This window comes from Crocodylus siamensis, chromosome 2 (genome assembly GCF_052110815.1).
Source record: "Crocodylus siamensis isolate JL-2025a chromosome 2, ASM5211081v1, whole genome shotgun sequence".
NCBI classification, from domain to species: Eukaryota; Metazoa; Chordata; order Crocodylia; family Crocodylidae; genus Crocodylus; species Crocodylus siamensis.
The window spans coordinates 218,826,719-218,841,435 of NC_143396.1; the positions used below are offsets into that span (position 1 = coordinate 218,826,719).

The 14,717-nt window shown below is 44.8% G+C and overlaps 1 long non-coding RNA gene across 1 annotated transcript in view; it reads left to right on the plus strand.

Annotated features, from left to right (window-relative positions):
- Positions 1-12,828, plus strand: part of LOC149871710 (uncharacterized) — a 39,387-nt gene extending 26,559 nt beyond the window's left edge. The window contains exon 4 of the long non-coding RNA XR_016440555.1: positions 12,239-12,828. This is a non-coding gene — a long non-coding RNA (uncharacterized LOC149871710). The remainder of the gene's footprint in view (positions 1-12,238) is intronic.
- Positions 12,829-14,717: the final 1,889 nt, after the last annotated feature.

A 14,717-nucleotide genomic window follows, 5' to 3' on the forward strand; every position in this document is an offset into this window, starting at 1 on the left:
TGCTCCAAGAGCGAAGGAGAATAACTGAAAATGTTGTTCCCTTCTTAGGCTGGGAGGGGCTTCCCTGGTCCTCTGTCCTTTCCTAATGGGATTTGTGACCGAAGCATAGCTTCTTATGTAATAAGGCCCTGCATACTGCAATGGAGTAACATTATGGGGCTTGACAGTGAGGAGAATTTGTTGTATGTTGAGGTTACAAAGCTTCCTGGTGTGAATGCATTGATCTAGTTTTACAGAGGGCTGGGAGAAAAACAAAAGAGAAGTGACAGAAGAGCAACTTGGCATATGCTTGAAAGACAGTGGGGCAGGCTGTTAAGCTTCAAAGATCTGTCTCCTGTTGTAAACTCTGTGTTGTCAGATCAAAGGGATACAAACAGTTAAAAGAAAGTGTCTCAAGTCCCACAAAGGACAGGTGAGGTGCCAAGTGCTGCCCAGGTGTTGTCAGTGAGCTCTGACGGGCTGGTACAGAGGGAGTGAGGTTGTGGGACAGTATACAGGGAGCCAGACTTTTATAGGGTCCTTACGTGGGCTACTGGACAGGCATGTAGTGTGTTTTATTGTTTCTAAGATGCATTTTACGTGAAATGCATTTGATTGAGTAATTAACAATACTTTGTTTAAGGGGACAGGTTGGCCACTGTCTGACTCGCTCTCATTCTTCCAGATGGAGAAGAACTGCATGACATAAGCCTAAATCAGGCTTGCCAGGGCTAGTACTGAGGAACTGTAAGTTAGGACCTAGTCTGACAGTGGGGAAAAATGTGCGAGTCTGCCCCAAGCTTAGTTGACTTAAAAGCCAGAGACCTAAAAGAAAGGTGGATACACACAAATTATTTCACCTTTTAAAGATAACTTTTTCATAGGAAGGACATTTTCCTTTTTAGAAATAAACCTATTTGAAATGATCACTGCCTGTATTAAAGCCCCAAATCCCTGTAGTCTTTAAAGTGAGTTAAATTAAGTAATAATTAAAAAAAAAAAAAAAAAAAAAAAAAAGGCAGTACATACTTACTGCCCAAGTTTTAATGATGGTTAAACCACAGCCACGGAGCACTTGGAATCAGAGTCTGTTGAAAAGCAATTGACACTTTTAGAAGAAAGGAACATTTACTCCAGTTCAATGACTAGTTCAGTCAAAATCGAGAAACCAGTTGGAATTGTAAAAAGCAAGAATGTTTGTTTGCGTTTTCCAATATATGGACAAAAATGAGATCTGAGAGGATAAAATTAACTAGACTTCAAATTATAAAAGGACAAGGTGACCAGAAACCCAGTTCAGCTTACTAACTACAGATAAGATTTCATTTAACAACTCCAGTGTTAAATGCATGTTTTGATAAACTTTTTCCATATTTATCCAGCTCATTTCTGGTATTGTTGTTTAACTGCTAAAAACCATTTTAAAACGTTGTTTTTGTTCAGTTTTCATTGAATTCCAATTTCCATCCAAGTGCAGCTTGACACACATCATGAGCAAAAAAAAAAAATCAATCATTAATGTATTAAATAAATGTCATTCACAGTCTTCAAGCACAAAAACTATAAAAATGTAAGAATCTGAATAAATATATGTTAAATGTATACCAATATGGTATGTCCTGCTGGTTAGCAAATGCTAGTACCAAATTATACCAACCAGTGAGAACCCAACCTTTATTTCAAAAAATAACCTAAGAAGTACAAGTGCAAAACAAGATTAAAATTGATAATTTAAATGCTGGTTTCCTGCTCGCTGATTTAAATCAATTTGGTTTAAATCAATCCACCCTGCCTAGAAGGTGTTTGCTCAGAGAGACTGAAGAGTGAGGTTAGAGTTTTGATTTGCCTGGGAACTATAATAGGCATGACCTCTGCTGTTTTGCATTGATGCACCCCCATCCATCTCCGTCTACTGAGTTTATCAAAGAGAAGGTTAAGAAATGATGTAGTCATCTATCAGAACCTCTAAGGGGAAGAGATTTCTGATAGTGGAGGGCTCTTTAACATAGCAGACAAATGCATAATGAGATCCAACAGTTGGAAATTTAATCTAGACAAATTCAAACCAGAAAAAAGCACAGTTTTAACAGTGAGGGTCATCAGTCATTGGAACAATGTAACTAAGTGCATGGTGGATTATTTACCCCATGGGGTGTATAAATCAAGGTTGGATATTTTTTTCTAAAAGACATGCATGCCATCTTGGCAGAAGCGGTGGGGTGGATGTAGGAACCTTTGGGTGAAATTCTATAGCCTGTGATAGGCAGGAGGTAAGGCTAGATGATCATAATTGTTCTTTCTGCCTTAAAATCAGTGTATTCCCCAAGAGCAATCAGGAAAGCTTTTTTAGGGTTTCAGCTACTTGAAAGCCATCTATGTGCCAGGTTAGTGCTTCTGAGAATAGAGGGGAAGGGAGTGTTGCTGAGAGGGGGGCGGGGGGGGGATGGGGTTTGTATTTGCTTTGGGGACTTAAAAAAAAGTCTCAGGCTGATGCTGCCAAAAGGGGGGCTTGTCTGCGCTGCTGTATCCTCCTGGATTCACTCCCCCATCACCTCACAGCAATGGCTGCTATTTAACTCACTTATTTTGCCTGATGCAAAGTAAATTCAGGCCAGTCCTCAGCTAGTGCCTCTGAAATCCAGCAGCCATGGCTAGTGATCAGCACAGATCTTTTTGACATATTCGTTACCTGCCCAACCTTCCTCTCAGAGACTACAAACAAATGTCACATTTGTCCTTGAATAAATCATTTTATCTTGGGACAACATGCAGTTATTCAGATGTCCATTGTCCTGGGATATATCCTAAAAAGGTGAATGGGATAAGAAGTACTACCAATTTATCTCAGCACATCACAAAATGTGTATGAACCATTATCCTAGGGTGGCATCATCGAATCAGTGGCAGAAAAGAAGCAAAGCATTCAGCTTCTCACCAAACCGTGATTAAAAGGAAGATGTGTACATGCCAATCCTGGGATATTTTTGTTCTGGGACAACTGCACCGTCTGTTCTGAGCCAGAGAAACCTTTCACCCAAGTCTTCCTCCATTATTCCTAATCCAACACAAGACTGGCTGGTATCCCTCACTCCCAATTGAAGATTCCTGACCTCTGAATTAAGGAACTGACTGGGCAGATTGGAAGAAGTAAATTGGGAAGGTGAGAGCAGTGCAAGGACACTTGGTTGTGCTGCTGCAGTTTGTATTCAAAATGTGTGGTACTGTAGCCATACAATCCAGGCGTGAGAGTCTCTCACTGTTATAAGCTAAGCAGGTCAGTCTTGCTGAGTGCCTGGATGGGAGGTCTGAGTGCTGGAAGCAGGCCTGGTTATTCAGCACTGTTACAAGTTAGTGTCCAAGTGGACTACTAGGTGCCACTGTGCTACCTTCCAGGGGGAATTGTAAAATGGAGGACTTGATTAGACATGATTATTAATGATCCCATGATGCAATGTGGCTCCCTACATTCTGCTTCTCTAAATTCAGTTGACTACAGAATTCCTCTGTACATCCTGTCCTAAGTGTCTGATTAGCATCAGCCAACAGGGGTTAAATGATTGCCATGTCCCCCGCCACCCCTCAAAAGCTATGAGTGAAGTGGTTCCTGGATGTGATTTGCAGAGGCAGTTAGGATGAAAAGTACTGTGGAAATGTGAGTCGTTACTTATCAGTAATCATTGCTGATATTAATTACAGTGTTTATGCTGGAAAGTATTATTAGCTGCCATCAGTCATAGGCCTGGTTCAAGCGGATGGGTGTACAAAGAGCCTTTCAATCAGCCTAAATGGAAGGAGAAATTAAATACCCCACTGAAACAATAGAAGCCACTGCCCAAGGCCTGGGCAGATGCTAAGCCATGAGGACTGAGGGAGTTTCCTGGTTGTAAATGCATGGACTGGAGGGCTGACTGGTTAACCTGTGCAACTCTTTATGCATGAGATTCAGAAAGGAATGGCAACAGAATGCAAGAAAATAGCTAGGGAAGCAGCAGAGAGGGAAGAAAAACAGATCTTTAGGCACAGGACTGAATAGAAAAGCAGGCTGGAAGACTGAGCAAGGCAGGTACTGCCTGTTGCTTGTGCCTGCGGTGTTCAGGGAAACAGGATTTTGCATGCATACCATGTAAATAAGCAGCATTCCACCAAAGAAATACCCAACTTGCACCCTTAGTTTCTCATCATCATGGAAACAGTCATCTTTGAAAGCCAGCTAAGCACTCAGGCCGAGCTGGGGCAATGATAGATACCAGGCAGTGGTATCCAATTCTGCTTCCAGAAATATTTTGCATTAGCGATAAGCTCTAAAGCAATTGAGGACTCTCAGAAGTTCCCTGAATTACTTCGTGAAAGTCTCTGTTCACTAGATACAGCTAATTCTTCAGGCTACCTGCTACCAGCCTGGAAGGGATTTTGATTTGCCTGCTTACAGATCCAGCTGCTGTGAGAATAATTAGCATGTTTCTGATGCCATCTTTGTCTCTAGCTCCCCCCCTTAAGTATCAGGGCTATGTGTACCCAGCAGGCTTCAGTTCTGTGAGGGCTGTACCAGCCCCTCAGTAACATAACCCTTTAGCTGGCCCTGGATAAGGATAATGCAGTGGCACACTGCAGAAATAAACAGCAATGCAGAGCAAAGGCAATTCTGCAACACTGGGAACGGCAGCTCATGCTAGCTGTAGAATTACCCCTGTTGAAGAACCCAATTTGAGGCAAAGCAGGAAGGGAACACAAAGACACTTGCGTACATGGCAGAGGCAAGTGGTGCTGAGCCAAAGGACTGTGGAGGGCAGGCAGCAAGCCTGGGTTGGGGAGGCAAGGCTGGATGCCACAGGAGGCTCTGAAAAAAGCAGATATTTGGCATGCCTCTAACCCAAGAGTTAATTTGGTGCTTACAAATGCAAAGGGTGTTTTAGGTTAGTAAAAGCCAGTCATCCAAGGGACAGTGGTAGCAGCTCAAGCCTGACGTACAATAATACTCTGTGCTGTTCATCCCCATCATCTCCTTGCTCTCTACACAGTCCTGACAACATACCCAAACCAACTTTCTGAGCACCCACTGCTAAATTAGCACTGGCTTTTTCCCATACAGCTCTGCTGGCATATCCCAGTAGTCTAGCTGCTGTCCCCGCCCCACTTCTCATTTTGCTCTATGTTTCTCTGCCAGAAGCTACAGGCACCTCTCATGTGAGCAGTCACGTATGTGCTCCCTCCCCCCGACAAGTCAGTGACATGTCCTGTGGCTAGATGGTCCCTCCCTTACGTGCAGTAGGAGAGACAGGAATGATCTCAGTGGCATGTGGGACTGGTCTCAACTTCTGTGCTTTTTAAGCCCTAAAACACTTAATTGCCTTTTAAACAGTTGTGGCCACAGGCTTTCTGCCCAAAAGCAGGTGTCACAAATGTAACCATGCCATTTCCTGCCTCCTCCAAGGCCTGTTGAACAGCTGCTGGCAAGAGTCAGGGCACCCAGCCACCTTGCAAGAACAAGGTGTGAGACAGAGCCCCTGGCAAGGGTGCTGCAGGCCCGACCTGGTGTGACAGATGAAACCCCAGCACCTGGGCACGTGTGCCATACCAGATGCCTGGCATATCAGTGTTGCTAAGCAAGAAGAAGTTTTAACATGTTGATTAATGCCCTGACTCTGAGTGAGTAATTAGAATTAATGTGGGATATCAAATCAGGAAATCAGGCATTATTAGGAGGAATTAGCAATTTATTTTCATTTTATGCCTGGCTCACCCCAGTCCCCCAACACAGATGAGGGATTTGGCAAGAGACAAAGCTCTTCTCCTATAGCAAAATAACAAAGAAAATGAAAAACTAGGGCACCATTAATTTCTGATTAATCACAAGGTGACACCTCCCCCTGCTCCATTGAGTAGAGTTATAATCAGCTGGCACTGTGACAGGTCACTCATGGGAGGCCATGATACAGATCTTCTCTCAGAACGCAGGTCTTGGGATCATGCTGGGATCCTTACATCTAGGACTGAAGGAATCGAGGAACATTCACCAACAACTGGTCAAAGAAACCTGGAAATTGGCGGTGATAATCAGGGCCATCTCCTTGTTTTCACCTGTTCAGCCATATTTGGTTCCCACGTTTCAGTGAAGAAAAAATATGGCACTAATCCTTGTACAAATCAATGTCTATGCCACGCATGATTTATTACCAGCACAATGTCTTAGGTAAGCTTAGGAAGCAAGAAGGACACTGCCATGTAATTTGGGGGGGGACCAATCACAATGCAGATTGCAGCTACTTCAAAGCAATAGCTGTGCCAGGTACTTCTCAAGTGACTCAACGGTAAAATGCTTGTACAAACCACCTGCCATGTAACAAATGTGCAGCCCATCCAAGGAGAGTTTGTGAGCAGACTCTGGCTTGCTAGTTAGAGGTAGATAGTTGCATTTGTCTGAATTCAGGCAGAAGGCAAGATAGATATGTACCATATAGGCTAAATCAGAAATGTATAGCTTAAAAAACTTATTACATAAGCACTCAGCTTATGAAAGTTCATGCTATACATCTCTGTCTTAGTTTATATGGTGCAAATCTACCCTGTCCTCTCACTGTATGTAGCCTGCCCACTGCAGTGCAAAATGACATCAGCCTGTAGCATTCTACAGGAAACTGGCTCGTATATTAAGGTGGTAAGACAAGTGCGTTAAACCTGGGAGGGAGAGGGGAATGGAAATGTGAATGCCCAATTCATGGTTCACAGGATGCAAGGGACTTCAACACACTTACTCTGGGAGTGGAGAATTGTGCCCAAATAAGAGAGGATTATGGGTAAAGGAGCACACACAGCTAGTCCCAGCTGAGCCTTTGTTCACACAGCTAGTGGGAAAGACGATGCAATGTCCCCAATTAAGAGCAGGTGATGTTCAACAGGGGCCCAAGATGAATGAACCTGGCACAATTCCTCTGGAGTGGAATTGGTTCTTTAATCATACAAATAAAAACCATTGCCGTTCTCTTTGGCTCATTGATCGTGGCTGAGGATAACTCTTAATAACACAATGCAGGCTCGATAAATCACAGGGGCAATTAAAAGCCCTGTTTACACTGACTAATTGTTCCTAAGCCTGCAATGTGGTAAGATTTTGATCTGCATAGCAGGGGCATTCAGTAGAGGTGCTGGACCCTGAGGTGGGATATAAGTGGTTGCTGGGATGCCTGAGACTGGGGCTGAGATCTTCCCCTGTCTCCATAGATCTCCCTCACCAACCCACCTTGTAAATTGGGCTCATAGTAATGAAAAGTCAGAGGAAATTTGGGTAAGTGGTGGTTTCAGAGCATGGCCACCTAAAACAAGAAGGGGAAAAGACCGGTAATATTGATTAAAGTGGAGCTGAGACTGGTATGCTGTATACACACATGCTGGATACAAATGTGTATTCTAGACATGTGCTGGATGTGCAGTCTTCAGACACCAGTAGCATGTCCTCCCCACACTTGTACGCACAATCACACCATCTTCGACACTAGCCTAACATGTAGGCACACTTCATAATGGCCATTCTCCTCTGCTGGCTCTGGGCCAACCCCCCTGTTCTCCATCTTGCTGAAGCTCAGCAGTGACTTCCCTGTCTCGGTCCTTCCTTCCTTTTATCTCACCTTGAACATCTACATGAGTGTGAGAGTGATGCTAACTGGCAAGGGGGGATGCTCTCAGGCAGTCATGGGGTAGGCTGGAGCTCCAGGTGGACAGCAGTGATGGATAACCAGGGGCTCAGAGAAGAAGGGCAGAAGCACTAACTGGCTGGATGAGTAATGTCCAGCCAGCCAGGACTGGAACATTATGGGGATGATTCAGAGGATGGTCCAAAATAATTAGGTAAATGAGCTTCATTAACTCTACTTTCTGCTGAGCCTTCAGACACCATGCAAGCTGTGCCAGACTCCCTTGTGCACTGCCTGCTGCTGGCTTCCCACGCCCCCACGTGGTAACTTTAGCACACAGACCATTCAGGGCTTGCTGCCAATCTGCACAACCCTCAGAGACCTTAGGTTCAAGATTCAACACTGCAACAATGAACATGGTGCTTATTGTAACCCAGTGGATTACAGAGAAGAGGAGGGAGCTGCAGCCCCTGTTAGGCAGCTCCTGAGCCCTTGCTCTCATTGGGAGCTGGGATGTACCTACAATAATACACCAGCTGTTTACTATTGGTTATTAATTGTGGGAATCAACTGGCAAAGAGAAAGCAGGGCTGGGGATGGGAAAGGGAATAGGCCAACAGGGGAAATTTCTGCTTTTCAACTGCCCTTTGTTGTCTGGTGTGAAGAGAATGTAGTAGAAACTTGTACCAGGAAAGGGCTGTAGTTACCCCATTGCCCAAAAACAGCAGCAGGATGACCGGGCTCTTCAAAGGGAGATGGCCAGGGATCCAATGCTACAAGGAAGGGCTGATGCTGACAATACAAGGTGGTCCTACCAAAGTGGTTAACAGCCACCAGTTCATGCTGTTATGTCTGTATAATGCTGCCTTTCCAGTTAGCACAACATTGTTAAACCCTGATATGCTTCATTTAATGAAGAATAGAACTCAGATGTGCCTGCTTCGAGAGCTGAAACACCTACCGCATGAGCTAATGGAGAATGCTCACCAGAGATAGCAGCATAGGGTTTGACACAGGATTGAGCAGTTCCAATTCCATCCAGAAGAGGAAAGCCAGGCACATACACGGAGGCATGTGCTTTGATGCTATTTTGTTATAATGCTACAGGGCTGGGGTGGTATGAGGGCTAAGGTGCATGGTTGACAGCCTAAAGGTCATGAGTTTGAGGCCATAGCAAAAGCAGTCATGGTGCAGCTCTGTCATATTCCAACAAATCTGTGGTGAATTCTGCTTGTCACAAGGACACAAAAAAGGAAGGCCTAATACTACAGCAAGTTCATTGCACAGCAGTGCAGGCTAGTGTTCTTGTTAATCTCAGCACCAGGGTGAATGACAGCTATATACCTGGAAGACAGGAGGTAAGAGCATTCCCCTGGCTACACACACCGTCACCACTCTAATAGTCTCCCGGCACAGAGCAAGCCTTTCCTGTTTCATACCAAATTAACAACTTGCTTCAGTCCCAAAGGGAGATGCAGGCATGTGGCTAATGGCTGGCAATACACACTTGGAGATATCAGCATAAAGACAGATGAAGGGGAACAATTCCCAGCTGTAGTGCAGATATTTAGTCAAGAAGAACAGTACTCTAAGGGAGGGGAGGAGGAGTTAGGGTCCTATCACCCTGTTATCTTAGTACCACCAGCTTGCCTGATTACAAGCTTGCTGCTGTGGCTGCTTGTAACAGCTCTTCACAAGCACAGCAGGTACCACCTAAACCCATATGTCATGTGCTGGGAAAAGCCAGCAGGACCCTGGGGACTCCATGCTTGCTCTTTTTCAGAGCCCCATGGGACTTTTGGATAACGCAGCTGGGTAAAATCCTCTCCCAACCAACACTGCAAGGATTTGAGCCAGCTGCAACCCTACTAGTAAGTCTACAAATAAGGTCCTAGGATGAAAAGAGAGGAGCTGAGGAAGAAGAGGCTCTGGCCAAGAGGGAATTGGTTTGAATGAGAGGTATGGGGTATGCCTGCCCCAAGAGCTACAGGGGAGAAAGCTCTCGCACCTACAGTGTGTAGCAGAGTAAAAAGGAAGCAAGGGCTGGATTCACAGAGGGAGGTGGGAAGAGGCCAAGAAAGAGTTTGTGGAAAGAGTCAGAAGTTGCTATGGTAACTTTAAAGTGAAACACCATAAATTAGGCATTGGCCCCTCATCTACACCTGTTCTCCCAGATTCCAGAGAGGAAAGGAGGACAGGGGGGGAGATCAGCTTGCATCCTGTTATAGTTGTTATTCTGCACTGCAACAAGCATTGCTTATCATAGGTTCAGTCCAGGCTCCCTCCCTTAGGTCCTGTCCAACATCAAAAGACCCATGTTTCACTTCAGTTTGTGGTTATCTGTTCTGGACCAGAGTGTAGAAGAACAAGCCTGACTGACTCCCTTGTAGAGCCGTGGGAACATAAGCTGTGGCATTATCAGGACATTTCCCATAGGCTGCAGAAGCACAGCTTGGCATTTAACTGGGCCTCTCCCAGCAGCTTCTAGACTGTCCTCCCTTCCCACCCAACAGGATGCATGTCCAGCCCAGCTGGCACTAGTATTAAGAGGCTCCCAGAGCCTGGTTTTGTGTATGCTGAGAGCCTGTAGAGCTCTCTGGGATGCTTCAGGAGAAAAGGAAGGGATATGAAGAGAGCACAACATATCTCTATACCTGTTTACTCCTTCATACAGGCACTATGCTGCATGCAAGAACCACTTGGCACTTCATGGTGACAATGGGGAGAACACAGTTTTCTGCTCCAAAAGCACTGGTCTTCTTGCAACATGAAGGGAAATCTGTTCTAAGCCTATGTAGTAAGGGGCCGAGGTATCCCCATGCACATGTCTCAGTTCCTTAGAAAAGTGGTAGCCTAACTGCAGCACAGGTGCCACAAGTGGCACAGGCAGCCTCTGTGCATGGTATACAGCATATTGAGGGAGCAAGTAACAGTGAAAGATAGGGCAAGGAGCAGAAAGCAAAGCAACAGATCCAGCAGAGAGCACAGGGCAGGGAGGAAAGGCAGAGCAACAGATTGGATGTGGGAAAGGGATCACTCAGAGTGGCACTTGGAGAGGGTGTGGAGCTTGCTTTGTCGTGTGGAGGCCAAGAAGGTTGCCCCCCACAGCATTAGAGTATCAGCACTGCTTTACATTATGTTATTCTGCTATACCATCCACTCTGTTCTCCACTTTTATAGAAGTATGGAGAAACCAGGGCCAAGTTAAAATCCAAACCATCTAGCATCAGTCCTGCAATTCCCCATATCCCCAGCCCCTCATTACAAGTGGCTATAGAGCACAGGAATCTGGCTGTATGCAGCAATAAAGAATCACTGGTGGGATAGAAGATGTTATGGGAACATGCTCACTCTTGACATAAAGGCCTCCTAACCCCTGTAGCTGAACTATATTGCATTTGCCTCCTGCCCCACGGGAGATCCCTGAGAGGAGTCATCACAGAGCACGCTACTAATAATCAGACAAGGAACTGAAAGCAATCGAGAAGAAGGGGATGAGGACTAGGAGTAGGACAGGAACAAAGACAAAGCCTACAGGCAAGAGATATGGAGCAGGGACCTTAAAAGAAGCCAGTGGAGAAGAGCAGCACCTCAGACTTTCCCTTGAAAACTGTTGGGCTTGGGAAGAAGAAAAAAAAAAATCAATGGCTGTGTGAACCATGCAACACAGCCAAGGATAATGTGGCGATAGGCCCACATCAGGCTTAATTAAAAATGAAATCCACGTGGAGTGTTTGTGAGTTGATTTAAATATTAATGAGCCTTTAGCCAGAGGGAGAGCAGCACAGAAGCCCTCATTGCCCAGCCCAACACCATAGAAACCCAAGGCAGAGGGGACACGAGAAAGTTTTCAGATCGGTCCTACCTCCAGGAGTTTCTCACATTCATTTGCAAAATGGCCATAAATGGGGGCTCTAGGGGCTACCTTGAATAGGAATAGTATCCAACAGTAACAACTCCATATCCACGTGCATTGTGTGATATTCAGCAGTTCTCTAAACCAAGCAGTCTGAGCTCCCTTCCATCCCTATCAACCTTATGTAGCACTAACAAATACCACAGAAGAACAGCCAGCTCCTACCAGCTCAGTACTAGGTACCCCTGAAAGGTACAGCCACTCCCATAGCTTCTTTTCCTAGCCAGATACCAATAACAGCAATCAACATTAATGTAATGCAGAATTTCAAGCACTTGTAACCAATCTATTAACTAATCTAATTAGCAATGTTCAATTAGCTCCCGGGTGCCCTGCACTGTTAAGTGGATCTGCAGATCTTCTAGCAACATCAGACCCACTGTTGTCAGGAAACAGCAAGTCCATGAGTTGTGGTTATACCAATCACCTCCTTTGAAGTATTTATAGACAAATTTATTTTTTGTGCTTACTGACATAGTATGGAAAGACTGGGGCCTTTTTAATGAACTGCTCCATTTTCTCATATGCATTTAAGATTTCCCTCTCTTGTGCACTGGATGTCTCTGGACAGTAGCAGCTGATGCTGATTCATATAACTAAATTAAGTACAAACATCCCTACATAGCTCACCATTTTGAGAGACTGTTTAACCCTTACTTGTCTGTTGTTGATGGATTCTGCCTTCCTGTGATCTACTTGTACCCATTTCTTCCAGGTACATTATTTCCATTACATTGATTTTGAAGGAAGGTTGCAGACATCAGGGGCCAGAGGTCTGCTGATGCTGAGGAAGATCAGAAAACCAAAAGAGGGAAGGAAGGGGCAATATAGAACCCCTTTCCACTAACTAGCAGAGCAAAATCTTCAAGCATCAGCTCAAGATGGGGAGAAGAAGAAGGGTGCGGTGGTGCAATTACACCCCTCCCTTTTGAGTCTTGCTCCACCCAGACTTTAAAAACAGCTGCCCAGGAGGAGTAGCAGCATTTCTATTTTGGCAGCACTGAGGGAATCAACTGGCTATGGTTCAATATAATCTACCTGATTCCTGCTACTCTCTCTACTCCACAGGTACTAACATCCCTCTCTCTCTTTTTTTAATGATCTTGATGTTCTTTTAATCAAGTTATTCTTTGTCTTATAATTTCACTGTCCGCTGGCCATTCCTGGTAATATCACTCTTCTATGTCACACTCCTGCAGTCTTTTAGCTGTCCCTAAAAACCTTAATTCAGGTGTAGTAATATTAACTAAGGTATAGAAATGACTGATAATTAAATGTTACTGCACTATCAAAATGCTCATGAAGGCTAGATTCTATTTTACAAATCTGAATAAGAGATGTACATTTAATTTATAATAAAGACTAATACAACAATTTAACTATTTTGCCTAGTTTGTGTCTTTTTTTTAAACTTTACGTATAATTTAGCAACTTAGTGTGCATTCCTATAATATTGGGTTTTTTTCTTTGATCTTAAGCTTAATAATATAGAGCTAAGTCCCTAGCATATTAGTAAAGCTTCTAGTTTCCCTTTAAGGGGAGAAAAATGTCTGCTGGGCTATGTATGATAATATACCACAGTATCTGCATCCCCTTGCCCCCCCCCCTTTCAAAATCCCAGATCTGCTCATGTGCCTCTTCCACCATCTCTTCTTCTAGACTCACACAACTCTATCCTAGAGGTCCCTTTTGGCCCTAGCCTTAACACAGAAACCTCTATGAGCCCAAGACAAGAGCTTCTGCTATGCCCAGTCCTAACCACAGCTCAGAAATGCCTAATGGCTTTAACTCTACACCAACAGCCCCTGCTGGCCCTAGCCTTAACCCTAGTTGGGCAGCCCCTACTTTTCCTAGCCCCATCTGCATCCCCCCACAACTGCTATTGATCTGCATACTAGTCCAGGCTGGCCTCAGCCCTAATCCAAGTTCAGTAACCCTTGCTTGATGCAAATCTGATGCCAGTCAATTGACCCCTAATGGGCCAAACCCTAACCCTGATTTGGCAGTTCCTGCCAGCACCAATCCTAACCCTATCTTGGGTTCCTTGTTGTCCCAGCCCTGACTCTTGCTTACTGGGCCTAAGACTTTGGGCCCAGTCTGTGCCAGGATTTCCCAAGGAAGTTCAGAAGGAAGCTATGCACATGGAAGGATGGCAGGATTAGGCACAGATAAGACCAGAAAGGGTTAACCCCCAGCACAAGATATTGGAGAACTCAGTCACCATTAAGGTTTATTGACCCACACCACTGATATTTACCCAGGAGGCACGATGAATTGTGGAGCTGACTGGTAACGCACATCCTGCTGTGACTTGTTCCATAAATCCTATTGCAGATATTAATTAGAAACGAGATTTATTTGTTTAATTAGAGCTGTTGCAGCATAGATTGGGATAAAGTTGTGTTAAGGAGTCTGGAGCTCTGGGTGCAGCTGCTGGATTCAATTCCAAGATCAGTGTTCAGGGTGAGGTGCCAAGGAAGAGAACAGTTTGCCTGCATCTCTTGTTAGCTTGCATACTGCAGTCATGCATCTCCAGCTGGGTTCTCATCCTAGAGTTATCGGGGATATCAATGTTTCACTTTGCTGTAGGACCCTCTAGAAATGTGAAAACCTGGACTAAGGGTCATTACAACTGGCTGCAACCTGAGCTACAACACATCAGAAAAGCTGCATTCCAAAGTGAGTGTTTCACTGAGAGAGCTTTTTCTCCCAACTGTTTGTCAGGATTTTAAGTTTTTAAACAGGCTTTAAAAATGAAAATATGCAACACTGTGGCTGAAGAATCTCTACTCTCTCAGCTCGGGGTTGGCCAACTGCAGCTCAGTGTAGTGATGCCTGTACTCCACTCCAATTCCATAGCCCAGATGAGTCCAAATTTTTTGACAGGCACATCACAAATTAATCCTGCATCCACCCTGAGTGATGCTGGTCTTCAGCTGCTCTGCCCTCTGCTCCCTATCTGATCTACCACTCTGCTTTCCACTCCCTGGCTATCACTGTGCTGCTTGCCCCCAGCCCAATCTGCTGCAGGCCACTTGTGAGACATGTGGCAAATCAGCTACCCCTGCTTAACCTAGGTGTATGAAAAATACAGCTCATAGGTTGGATCTGTCTTGCCAAGGTAAGTCATCTGACCTGCAGGGCTTCCTAGAGACTGGGCCATCCCTCTGCAGATCAAATTCCATCTATAGGCC